The sequence below is a fragment of the Sardina pilchardus genome, chromosome 12 (genome assembly GCF_963854185.1).
Source record: "Sardina pilchardus chromosome 12, fSarPil1.1, whole genome shotgun sequence".
In the NCBI taxonomy this organism is placed as follows: domain Eukaryota; kingdom Metazoa; phylum Chordata; class Actinopteri; order Clupeiformes; family Clupeidae; genus Sardina; species Sardina pilchardus.
The window spans coordinates 1,960,850-1,973,030 of NC_085005.1; the positions used below are offsets into that span (position 1 = coordinate 1,960,850).

General features: G+C 39.4%; 1 protein-coding gene across 5 annotated transcripts in view; it reads left to right on the forward strand.

Moving 5' to 3' along the window:
• The window catches only part of hivep2a (HIVEP zinc finger 2a), a 58,857-nt gene that overhangs the window by 17,931 nt on the left and 28,745 nt on the right, over window positions 1–12,181 (forward strand). For 3 of the 5 annotated variants that reach the window (XM_062550183.1, XM_062550181.1, XM_062550185.1), the window contains one exon: window positions 7,617–7,779. The gene's annotated coding sequence lies outside the window, so the exon portion shown is untranslated. Of the gene's footprint in view, window positions 1–4,032; window positions 4,179–7,616; window positions 7,780–12,181 lie in introns of all 5 variants that reach the window. The other 2 variants (XM_062550182.1, XM_062550184.1) reach the window with 1 other exon arrangement.

Here is a 12,181-nt window from a genome sequence, read left to right on the forward strand (position 1 = left end):
TTTGCGAGAGAAGGCAATGCCATCAGTCTGTCTCCACCCTGGTGAGACAGCAGCTGTTGCAGTTACGTAATCTCCAATAGGTCACTTGTGTGACACACATGCATGCACACATATGCACACACACACACACACACACTCTCTCTCTTTCACTCACTCGCTCACTCTCTCTCTCTCTCACACACACACACACACACACACACACACACACACACACACACACACACACACACACACACACACACACACACACACACACTCACTCACTCACTCACTCACTCACTCACTCTCACACAAACACACACACCTCTCCATCTGGTTGAGCATATCTGACTCACTCAGAGCATCCTGAATTAGACTCAGTTCAAGTCAATTCTGTTTATGTGTAAGACAATCAATACTATGCACTGACTTGTGTAATGTTGAGTAGCAAACTGTTAACCTACCCTCACCTACCCTCAGTATTTTAGCATTAGTTTATCATGAAAATTATGAAATAACTATGAAATATTTATCTTGGTGCAGGTGTCAACATTAGATAAAACAGAATTAGGTTAAACATACTTATAATAGAGGGATATACCACATAACACATTTTATTTATTAGACTTTAAACAAACAATTGTCAGGTAAAATGACGTGCAATGCAAGAACATAAAAAAAATGCTCTTCTAACAATAGATTGTGGTGAATTTTATCCAGAAGTCAAGGATCATCCTCACAGTTTTGTGTGTGTTTAGCTCCAGGTTATTTATCTCCACACCATGACGTTAGCTGTATTACATGTTCCTTGTTAACTCTTCATTGTCTGAGGTGAGACTGAGCAGTCATTAATGTAGAGTAGAGAAGGAGAGAGCATACAGCCATGTGGAGCACCAGAGCTGAGGGGGAGGATCAGAAATGTGGATCCAGTAGCAGATAGATGGGGAGACAATAGGTTGGACATTTGACTTTGTGCAACACTGCGTAGATCTGGCTTAACGTGATGCATGCTGGACTTAATACAATGTTTGTTTAGATGTTGAATGATCCTATTACAAAAATGCATCCAGAAGATCAGGATTGGTGGTAAATGTTTAGATGTAGATTTTAAATCTACAAACAGTAACTGTTACTCTTGTACGTGGGGGCTGGATCCTTACATGTAAATTACTATATAAAGAGAAAGGACAACAGTGGCACATCTTTTAATCACCCCCCCCCCCCCCCCCAATAAATAAATAAATAAATAAATGTACATTGCAAATACACCACTCTTCCATAGAGTAGAAAAGTTGCACATGCGTAAAAACACCTCCATGCCCAATTACAGACAATACAGACAATAATAACAGTTTTCTCCTGTAACAATGGGATTCCCTTCTCTGATTGGCTGATGGGGTGGCCATTTTAACTTCGTATAACAGGCTACCTTTGAAGTAGGTCTTTGAGATGACCTGTTCGATGGAAATAACATGCTGCGCACGTCGCCGGCGTTCTAAACATCCTTCCCGCCATTATTTCCATCGAACATGTCACCTCGTCGGCCGTTATTCTTTATGTAGCAATTCAACACAATTTTCTCATTGATACCATAAGGAATAAGAGTGCCCAAGGAGTGTAGCCTCCCTCTGTAACAAGTTCTCTATCACGCCCTTCGCGTGGCTTTTACACTACCTTAATCTCCCTGTATTGCAATTTTCTTTGTTGTGATCAGAGCTGTTGAAATGTCTATTGGTGATTTTTCATTCTGATTCCGATGGAACATTTATGTTTGCATATTCTGGTCTTAAAGTGTAAGTGTTCTTAACAATCTTCTGTAATGAACTCTGGGTTCACTATGGACATTGTTGGTGCTTCTTTTTATGCGTAGAGACCCTGAGCAAACTACTGATGAGGTAATATTACAATGCTACTGGTGAAATTGCTATTTGAGAAGTGTTTAGTTCACTGCCCTTAACTAGTCCACTGTTTGTGATTTGGGGCTATAACATGTGCTGGTGCAAGCTCTGTAGTGCTTGATCAAGGAAAAACCATAACAGTTACTCCTCTGCGCCACTCCGACCACTTTTTCCTCACTGTGTCTCACAGAACAGCCCTCGATCTGTTCCTTCACCAGGGGTCTCTTTTTGAAGTAACCTCCGCAAACTCTCTCCTGCCCATTTCTCCTCTCTAGTAGCCATGCTCTTCCACCCTGTAGCACATTCTTCTCTCTTGAGGTTAATAATGCCACAGAGACTCTCTTCTCTACACTAAGTTCCTGTCTGAATAGGCTGTGCTCTCTATCCACCAGACATGCTCTGGCTAACCAGTCATATCAATGGTTGAATGATACCCTCTGAACTCTGCAGTCTGCACACTAGCCTCAGAGCACCTGAGAAGAAATGTCAAAATACAAATGCACTTACAGATCAAGCTACCGGTTGTTACGGTAAAGAATGCTTTTTACAATGATCCACAGTACCACTGACACCCGTAAACTCTTTTCCACCTTCAACACTACTAAATCATCCACCTCTTCCACAAGCTACCAGCCTCACAGCTGACATATTTGCTCCTTTCTTTATTGACGAGGCAGGAGCCATTAGTAGTCAGTTTTCTGAACCAAGCACTCACAACCTTCCTCTCTAGGCTAAGGGAGCAACATTTCCTTCATTCACCCCTCTCATGGAGAGTGAGTGTCTAAACTAGTAACGTATAGCTGCCAAACTACATTTCCATTAGCTTCTGGTACATTTCAATCTGCTTTCAAACTGGCTCAGGTAACTCCACTGCTTAAAAAGCCTTCTCTTGCTCCCACCCAGGTGGACAGTGGTGGTCCTACCTTGTATGATACCCTGGGTGACCACCCCCCTCAGTGCCCCCCTGAAAGTTAAAAAAGTCTTTGAGCCGCCCTCAGCAAGATGCCGGCCTGGGCGGCTACCCATACTGCTCATATGAGAAACTGCCTCTACAGGTGGATAACTATCACCCTGCCTCACTCCTGTCTTTTCTCTCCAAGGCTTTAAAAAGGGCAGCTACCAAACAAATCACAGGATTTCTCTCACAGAATGACCTCCTTGATCCTAACCAGTTTGGATTCAAAAATGGCCTCTGCACTTAAAGGGATATTCCGCCATTTTTGGATATAAGCTAATTTCCAATTTCAATTTCAATTTAATGTCGCTTATAGAGCGCCAATACATTACACATGTCTCATGGCGCTTTACAGAGTGTTAGACATTCAAAGAGAGCCCATGAGTAACAGGGGCAAGGAAAAACTCCCTAGAATTGGAGATACATATAGGACATTTTTCACCTCCCCTCGAGCAAAACAATCGATATTTACCTTTTTCCCGTTCATCCAGCCATTCTGTGAGTCTGGCGATACAACTTTTAGCTTCAGCCTAGCATAGATCATTGAATCGGATTAGACCGTTAGCTTCTCGCCTGCTAGCACCATCCTTACAAGTGTCTAAGATTTCTGGTAATTTTCCCATTTAAAACCTGTCTCTTCTCAAGTTAGAAAGTGCAATAAGACCAACTGAAAAAGAAACCTGCCGTTTTTCTTGGCTGATTTGACACGGAACTACACTCTCACTTGGCGTAATAATCAAGGCAAGTTGCAAACGTACCATGGGCACAGTGATATCTGAAAATAGTCCCCATAGGCAACAAGCAGGAAGTAGTGCGTGATATCACTGCCATCACAACTTTTTCTGATTCGGGATTATAGTAATAGTCTTATTAGTCAAGTTAATGGCTTTGCATTGAAGTTTTAATGAGGCAGATGAGACAGATACACACATTACTCTGTTGGTGGATAACATGATCCATGGCTCATGTGACCAATTGGACTGGTGTTGGTATTTTTTATAAATTCATCAGTGTACATGATACCAAGTTATACATTTCTGGCATTAATTCACCATGGGTTGTGCCTTTGACTTGATTATCAACTGCTTGTTAAAACAAAGAACTGCATGTGGTCTTCACTGATGAGAAAATAGTCCTACCCAGTCCATCCCGTGATTTTTTGGTTAGATTGATGTTGCCCAACTTTGGCTGTTGTTGCAGGAAATGGATCTACAACAAGAGATTGAACACTGGAAATGCCAATGAAGTTATGAGGGAGATATGAGCTGCTTTCTCAGCCATTGACTCGTGACACGAGTGAGGATGGCTCCACAGCAGAATTGGATGGAGGAGCCTGGCATATCAAAGTACAAGTTTGTAGATATTGAATTGTATAGGAATGTCCAGGACTTTGCCTTAATACTGTATGTTTCAACGCTGCAGTGATATTAGACATGGTCTTTTCTGTCCTAATGTGGAATAACATGTTTTTGACAAACGCATGCAGTGATAAAAAATCATACACAAAATATAGACTCCTTCCTAATGCTATATGGGTGAGATAAACTCATAATGCAATTCAATGTGTCAGAAGCACCAGGTTTCAACAGGAGGTACAGCTGTGTATTGTCAGCAGCAGTGATAGGCTATTTCATACTTTTTCATAATGTGGCTGAGGTAACATACTGTATAAAGTGAAAATAAAATACAGCAAAGCATTGATCCTGTGGAACACCATATGATAGAGGAGTAGAACTAGACTCCACCCACTCTGACATAAAATCATGCAAGTCTCTCAAGTACCTCTACTGCTGCTTATCAGCACTGACCGGTCAGGCATAGTAATTCACCATGTCAAATCTGTTTTGAAAACATGACCACTTTTTCATGCAATTAAAGAAGGCACACTGCACATTGATTTATTACGACAAAGTGTGTCTGATTTCCCCTTAAATCTTTATATGAACAAATATTTATTTGGCTAATATTTTTGCAAAATTAGCTTCTAGTTAGTCTCTCAAACAGAATTGATAGTTTTTCATAATATCAAAGAAGGGAGTTGAAAGGTAGTCCACAAACTCATATTTTCTTCAAAGAGGTATAAAACAGTGAATTTCTGTGTGGCATTAATTTGGCAGTGTTTTTTTTTTTTTGTTATACTTGCCTTAAAAATACATTCAACTACACAACTTCATTGTGATGGTCATCATTTTAGATGTGTTCAACTGTACACACTTGCTTAAAACTCTCAGATCAGAGGAGATAAAATGATTTGCATCAAAGTGAAGTGAGTGCTCTGTTTGCGCAACCTCAAATCTCTACCTGTGCCTCTTGCAATGATGAGCTTGAAGATGCTGTACGAAGGCTCACCAGTGACTGAACACTATGCAGACTTTTTTGCCACAGGAGTGCCAGTTATACACTGAATGAGTGCTAATTATGGACATGAATGCTTTTGGTTTTTGACATGTTCTAACTATGAGGAAGACATTTTCTGCCTCTGCCTCCAATGCCTATCTTTCAGTATTATCCAAAATTAAACCAAATTTTGTTGGTTGGAGAGAAGGAGTTTGTGAGAATTTTTTTTTTGAGGAATCGGCAGATAAAAAGTTTAAGAACCACTGAGCTTAATGATAGTATAAGTTGAGGGATTTCAGACAATTAATTGAAAATGTATGAATTAAAACCCAGACCATTATGATTGATTCCATTCTGAGTTGAATGTTGGCTTGGAGATTGTGTCCAGTTGTTGCATGAATGGGCATAGAATTCCAGTTAATTTTGGAGTAATCTTGAACCAATCAGCATTGACCAGAATGAAATTCCTACTTTGTCAAGTGCAAACTGATATCACCCTTTCTGTAAACCCCATTGGCCATAACAAAACATATCTACCTCAAGTGTATACATTAACATTGTTCTTGCTCTGACACAGCTCTAGTGTCTGTTGGTGTTGCTACTACTGTCTCTTTGTATAGCTTCAAGTAGCCTACATGTGTTTTGAAATGCACTATGGCAGCAATGATAGAGCGCTGCATTGTCACTGCACTTAGCCACCCCCTGTGTGGTCACTGGTTGTTCCAATCCAGGTGGAGTTCCATCCAGGTGGGTGAGCGAACAGCAATACGAACACAGCTCTCAGAATGTACTGTCAGGGAGACCTGAGCACGGAGCGAGTCAGATTAACTCAACAGTTCAACTGTTTAAGGCGTGAAGTGATTACTAACAATCTGAGTGAGGTTTCTTCAGGCTGTTCTCAGTCATGGAATGCCTCTTGCATGGAATGCGTCAAAAATTAAATGTTTTACGGATCTAAATGATATCTAAATGTTATATAATGTTATGCTACAAAATCCTGGTCACAGTTCTCTACTAGTGCAGTCTGATGACTACGTCATCCTCACATTTTTTGTCAGAATGTTAGTCTGAAATTTCTCCATTCAGCTGTGATTATGGGGCGTGTTTCAACCGATAAAGGGTGGGGGGATAGCTCTGCACTTATTGGATATACCTAACCAAACAGAGCAGTGAAATAGGCAATAACGTAGGCTATATCTTCTTGTCTTTTTTGAAAGTTATTGCGCTGTCAGCATCTTATACAACACCTGATAGCGAAATTTAAGACAACTAAATACTGTATGTAGCAGGGTAGGCTATTTGGAAAACATTTCCCCTCCTTTGTTTTTACCGATTTTTTTCCACATATCCACGTTGGTCTAAGTGTTCAGAAATAGTTGTGTGAATCCGTGATAAAACCTCTGTTTTTATGTAAGCTAAATGAAAGGCCAAACTGCATGGAGAAAAATATGCATTCATAGCCATAGCGTTTCTCTTGTAATCAAAATCAACCTAAGCGGCCCCAGTCGTGGCGCGACTGGCTGGGGCACCTGCACCGCACGCCGGCGACCTGGGTTCGATTCCCGCCCCGTGGTCCTTTCCGGATCCCACCCTACTCTCTCTCCCACTCGTTTCCTGTCAACCTACACTGTCCTATCTGATTAAAGGCATAAAAGCCCCCAAAAAATATCTTTAAAATCAACCTAAGCGTGAAGCCGTGAATGTCACTGTTGTTCATCTGTTGTTCATCATCGTGTAAAGCCCGCCCTGACAATTTGATTGGTCCAGAGAGATCTGTACAGCGCATACTGCAAGCCCAGCGTAGAAATGCCAGACTGAACTTCCTTGCTGGAAAATCATGTAGGCGGGGCTAAAGTTCGGCTGCACCCAGGCTAGTCTGATCTGATGATTATGAATAGAGTCATGGTTCAGTCAAGTTTCATAAAACCTCTGAAATGATGTCTTAGGTATTGTATCAGTATTAAGTTATAATCCTACATGGCAGTAAAACACACATTACTGTAATTTACCAACTATTAATTAATAGCCGCCGGTTTATTCATTGATTTCGCAAAATTTCTTAAGCTATGAGGTTAATACACAAGGGCAGTTAATATGGTATTAATATGGTTTTGTTTTTTTTAACGCATAAAACAGTGTCCTGTGGTTTATACACAATGCGGCTACAGTAATACAAAGGAAATTACTGTATGTAAATTATGAAATTGTTATTAGATTTAATCTATTCCTTAGGGTACCAGTACCAGTTATGCTAAAATGTTAAGCACTTAACACATAAGGTAAATACAGTTGTTTTTCATACTATGATTTGATTGATACTATGATTACATTATTATGCAAACAGGGAAAACATATTTCCAAGTTCAGTTGATGAATTGATCATAATTGATTGTGCTTTTCAATTTTATCACACATTCATGAATGTCTTTTTTTGTGTGTGTTCGCAGTTGTCTACATCGTCTCTGAATTTTGGCCAAGGCTTGTTTCCGAGGGTCTGAGGGATCAACTAACACAATCTTAAGAAAAAAAAAAATAGCCTCGTACTTCAGCCCCATACCTTTTGCATTGTGTCACTGACCTCCCCCATCAGATCACCAACTGCCCAAACAGGTGAGTTCACTGATAGGATCTGTTTTGATTTTTCACAGGAGAGATGTTACATTCCTAGTGCTATAGGTAGGGGATTTCACACAGTGGCCAATTACCATCAAAACCATCCTTGCATATACTGTACCTATACTATACATAAACGGAGTGACTCAAGGACCAACACCAAAATGTTATTAACATGTTAATATCAGATATTCTATAGATGGAACCAGCCTATATCCTTATAGTAGAAATAATCTGACAATGGCCGCGTTTCCCAAACACGTTAAGAAGCTCTTAACGCTAAGATCTTCTTTGGAACGCTCTTAAGAACGCTGTGAAAGAAGAACGTGTTTCCCAGAGTCGCTCTTAGCTTAAGAAGATCTTTCACTAAGAAGGAAACGTAAGATCGAGCTGACCCACTCTTAACAGCCTTCTTAGCGATCAAATGCTCAGTGATCATAGCCTGCCGCTAGGGGCACCTAGATTTCTAGGCTTTAGTGATCAAGCTGCGTCAGGGAAATGTACAGTATATCCTCCACTTTTTTAAACAATAAAACAATTTTCAATGTTGCAATGCACTCGTGGCTGTGGACCACTGGCGCAAGAAACAGACTTAAAAAAATAATATTTAATTACACGTTTAAGTTTTCAACACATCTGCATATGAGTTTATAATACTTCATCACATACAAAAAGCATCAACAACCCTGTGACATTTCACAGATATCAAGGAAACAGATGTAATTGAACTCAGCTGAACCTAATCCAATGAGGCTTCACCTGCTACTCTAGGCGTTGCGATGTAAAAGTCCGGTTTACATTAATGCATACGTGCACCCCACTCACAGGCCACATGGGCTGGAGGGTTACATCTTCTCGGATATATTAAAGTAGACTAGCCTACATCACATGCCTACTACCACAGTATCTAAGAGAGATGAGGTGCGTCTTACATGAGTTAATATATGAATGGCCTGAGCTAATAAGAAATAGGCCTAGGCTATATTGATAATCATAGCATTTTTTTGGCAGACGTAAGGAGCCGCGATGGTTTGAATTGCATTGAGCTCAATGAGAATGAAACCAGCTAATTAGCTAACAGCTAATAACTGACATTAAGCATGCCAAACACTTAGTATGTGAAGGGTATGGTGTTGATGTGGGGTTATTTTAATTCCAAAGGCCAAGGGGATTTTATCAGGGTGCATAGTGTCCTGGATCCATTAAATAACTGGCCTTTAAAAATAAAAATAAAAATCCTCTATGGGAATTTAACATGGGCGTTCCAATACTTATGACCCCCTATATTTAAAGGAAAACATTTATTTATTTACAATACGTTATTCATTCACAAAGAAAATTGATGTCATTAAAGGTTGAATATTTCCTCATTGTTTCATTTAAGGCATTAAGATCAATTTCCAAAAGATTATTTTATATTTAACTTTAAGCATGTTTTCCAATACTTTTGGAGGGCACTGTATGACCTAAATTAAACCCATCGATAACCAATCTAAGATGTAACATTGCCCTACTTCAATAGTTTCATGTGATTGAAGGAGGATTGAAAGTATTGCTGGCAAAACTATTTAAGTTAGCAGGCTATGGCTCTGGAAGATTGGTCATAACCATCATGATAAGAATGAATAGTAACACTGAGTACATAGTCCATAAGCCCAGACAGGACAAACAGAGGTTTTCCTATTTCTTATGCTTATTATAAGCATTTGGTATAAGAGACCGAACTCAGTTGAGGATTATCCTGATGCAAATGTCTGACGTTGGATGTTTGGGCTGTAATCTCCTCTATCCAGGCTGACAGTGAGATATTTTCATTATTAATAGTTTTCACTGGTCTCACAAAAACCTTTAAATTAACAGCAGCAAATATGTCATACTCCACTAGATGCCTCATCATGGATGGATGTGCCATGTACATTTTCTGGTTATACTGGGTTTTACTAGCTCTGCCCCTCCTCCTCAGCCTGTGCAAATTAAGAGCTTGCAAAATTGTATAACAAAGCCTTTCATAACTGGCCTTATCAACAATTTTCCACTGCATGGTGTTCATGCTTTCAACACCCACACAGGAACTGTCACCCATGCTGTTCAGTGTTCATCCCATCCAAAGATGACTATGCATCCTACACATGTTATTTCTACATGTTGATTGAGCATACACTTGAGCATACACACTTGTGTATTCAGATACTGGGGTAGGCCTAGCAGATTTGTAGGTTTGCTTGTTTGAAACCTGTCTTGTTTGTATCCATCTTTTCTCAACATGCAGCGAGGACATTGTAATGTCATTTGAACTAGAAAAATATGAACACTTAGTGTGAGGGGAATGATTGCCAGGACTGAGCTCTTCTACTAGAGGGATACATTTTAGATATGTGTAATCAATGTATTCAATCATACAGTGTATATATTTGAGATAGTGTATAAAGGAGGTCCCATTGCTACCAACTGCCAGACTGCATGTGTTTGAGGAACCTATGCCTGGATTGGGTGGGAACACTAGGAAACGTGATATACTCAAATTTAACTTAATATATGGGCCTTTCTGCAACTTCAGGCACTTTTGAATTCCCTAACTGAGAAAAATAAACCCTTATGGATATTAATTTCAACCATGGCATTATGTGAAACAAACATGTAAGTACACAAATTTGGAAAAAGTCGTAAAGAGTCGTATTTTTTGTATTTGATTTTAGTGCTGCAAAGTGCTGCAGTAAGGACAATACATAGATTTCTCGAAAACATGCGCGCGCACACAAGGGGCAGAAAGCACCATGAACAGCATTAAGCAGCTGCTCTCCGTGAAAAGATTAAAATGAATTTTAGTGCCGAAAACAGCACTATTCGAAATGACGATGGTTAGAGAATGTTCAGGAATGTAAAGTAATGCATATATTTGCCAGAAACCACCAAAACCGCCAAAAAGACGATGTTTTATAAATAATGAAAACGAACGACAAACTCTGAAATAAGCTCATAAATGAGATGTTATCATCATTTAGACAACAGTGGCATACAAAAAAATGCCGATTATAGCTTACAGCAGCTGGTTATTAGGTTAACTTTATAACATTATGACCGGCCATTCGGCGTCTTCTGCCCCATGGCAAATCTGTCTATAAGCTAATATTGAAAACAAATAGCACCTAGCAAGGTCTGTTGGGTTAACCATTCCTCACACTATCTGATATAGTTACATTTTAATATTCATTTATTTTTAGAATTGAATGTAAAATGACTTGGCTGCCTGGTAAGGACACACAATAAGTACTACATAGAGTGTTATGATCTTGATTTCTACAAATATTGGGACACGGATTGTGAGAGTCTTCTGTTTCCATGGAAACTAGAATTGTTTGGCTTGGGGAAATGTTTTCTATGCCATTTAATTTAATTTCAAGTGTTGCAGTAAAGACTCAAAAGTTAGGGACATGCATTTTAATTTATTTAATATTTTTCTTAAATAGAATACATTTAGAATATGTTTTCTTTCTTGAATACGCCCTTTTAAATGTTTAATCATGGATTTTAGTCCAGGAACACATCCAAAAGGGGTGTTTTGACATATGAAATGTCTTGGAGATGTTATTAAATCAAAGTGTACCCTAACATTGCACATACATTTCAAAAACATCTCAGTACAAATTGTGAAATGTGGGGACTTAAAAATGCCTGTACTGTAGTTGCAGAATGGTCCTTAATTTGTAAAACAAGCCCCATTCCAATTTCTATTACTCTAGAACCATCTGTTTTAGAACTAACAATATTTCTTAGTTAAAGGTACATTATGTAGGATTTTAAGTGTTTTAGTACCTCAAGTCAACGTCTTTCATAAATAGATCCTCTTTGGTGTAAAATAACATATGCCAATGATCTGACTTGTCCTACTGGCCGAAGAATCACTTCCCGGCATTTACATTGAAAGGGACGTTCACAGGAAGGCTTCCATGTCTTTCCGGTGTATAGAAAAATATGAACTGCCGAGAGGGACTTAAAACACTACCTGTTAATACCGCTGGGGAAAAACGCGTTTTTACATTTCGCGTTACACAGAGAAGCAGCTTGAAGACGGTCATACTTAACCTACAGACAAGCACTGCACTTAGTGACATAGTTCATGCCTTTAGAGCAATACAAGCATTAGCCTATACTGTCATGTCAAGTTGGTAGCTGCTGCTATGCTAATATTACGATAGTAAGCTAATGTAAAAACAATATAAGCATGACAACGTAATTCACTATGTTGCTCGAGGAGTAATAGGGCTCGGGAACAAGCCTTGCATTCTAGGAATAGCCGCCATATTGGTAGCGCACCGAGCGTAAATCCATTCATTCAGATGCAGAAGACAAGAAGCAGAAATGTAGTATTAGCGATTCTTTTCCTCTTGCGATCATGGGT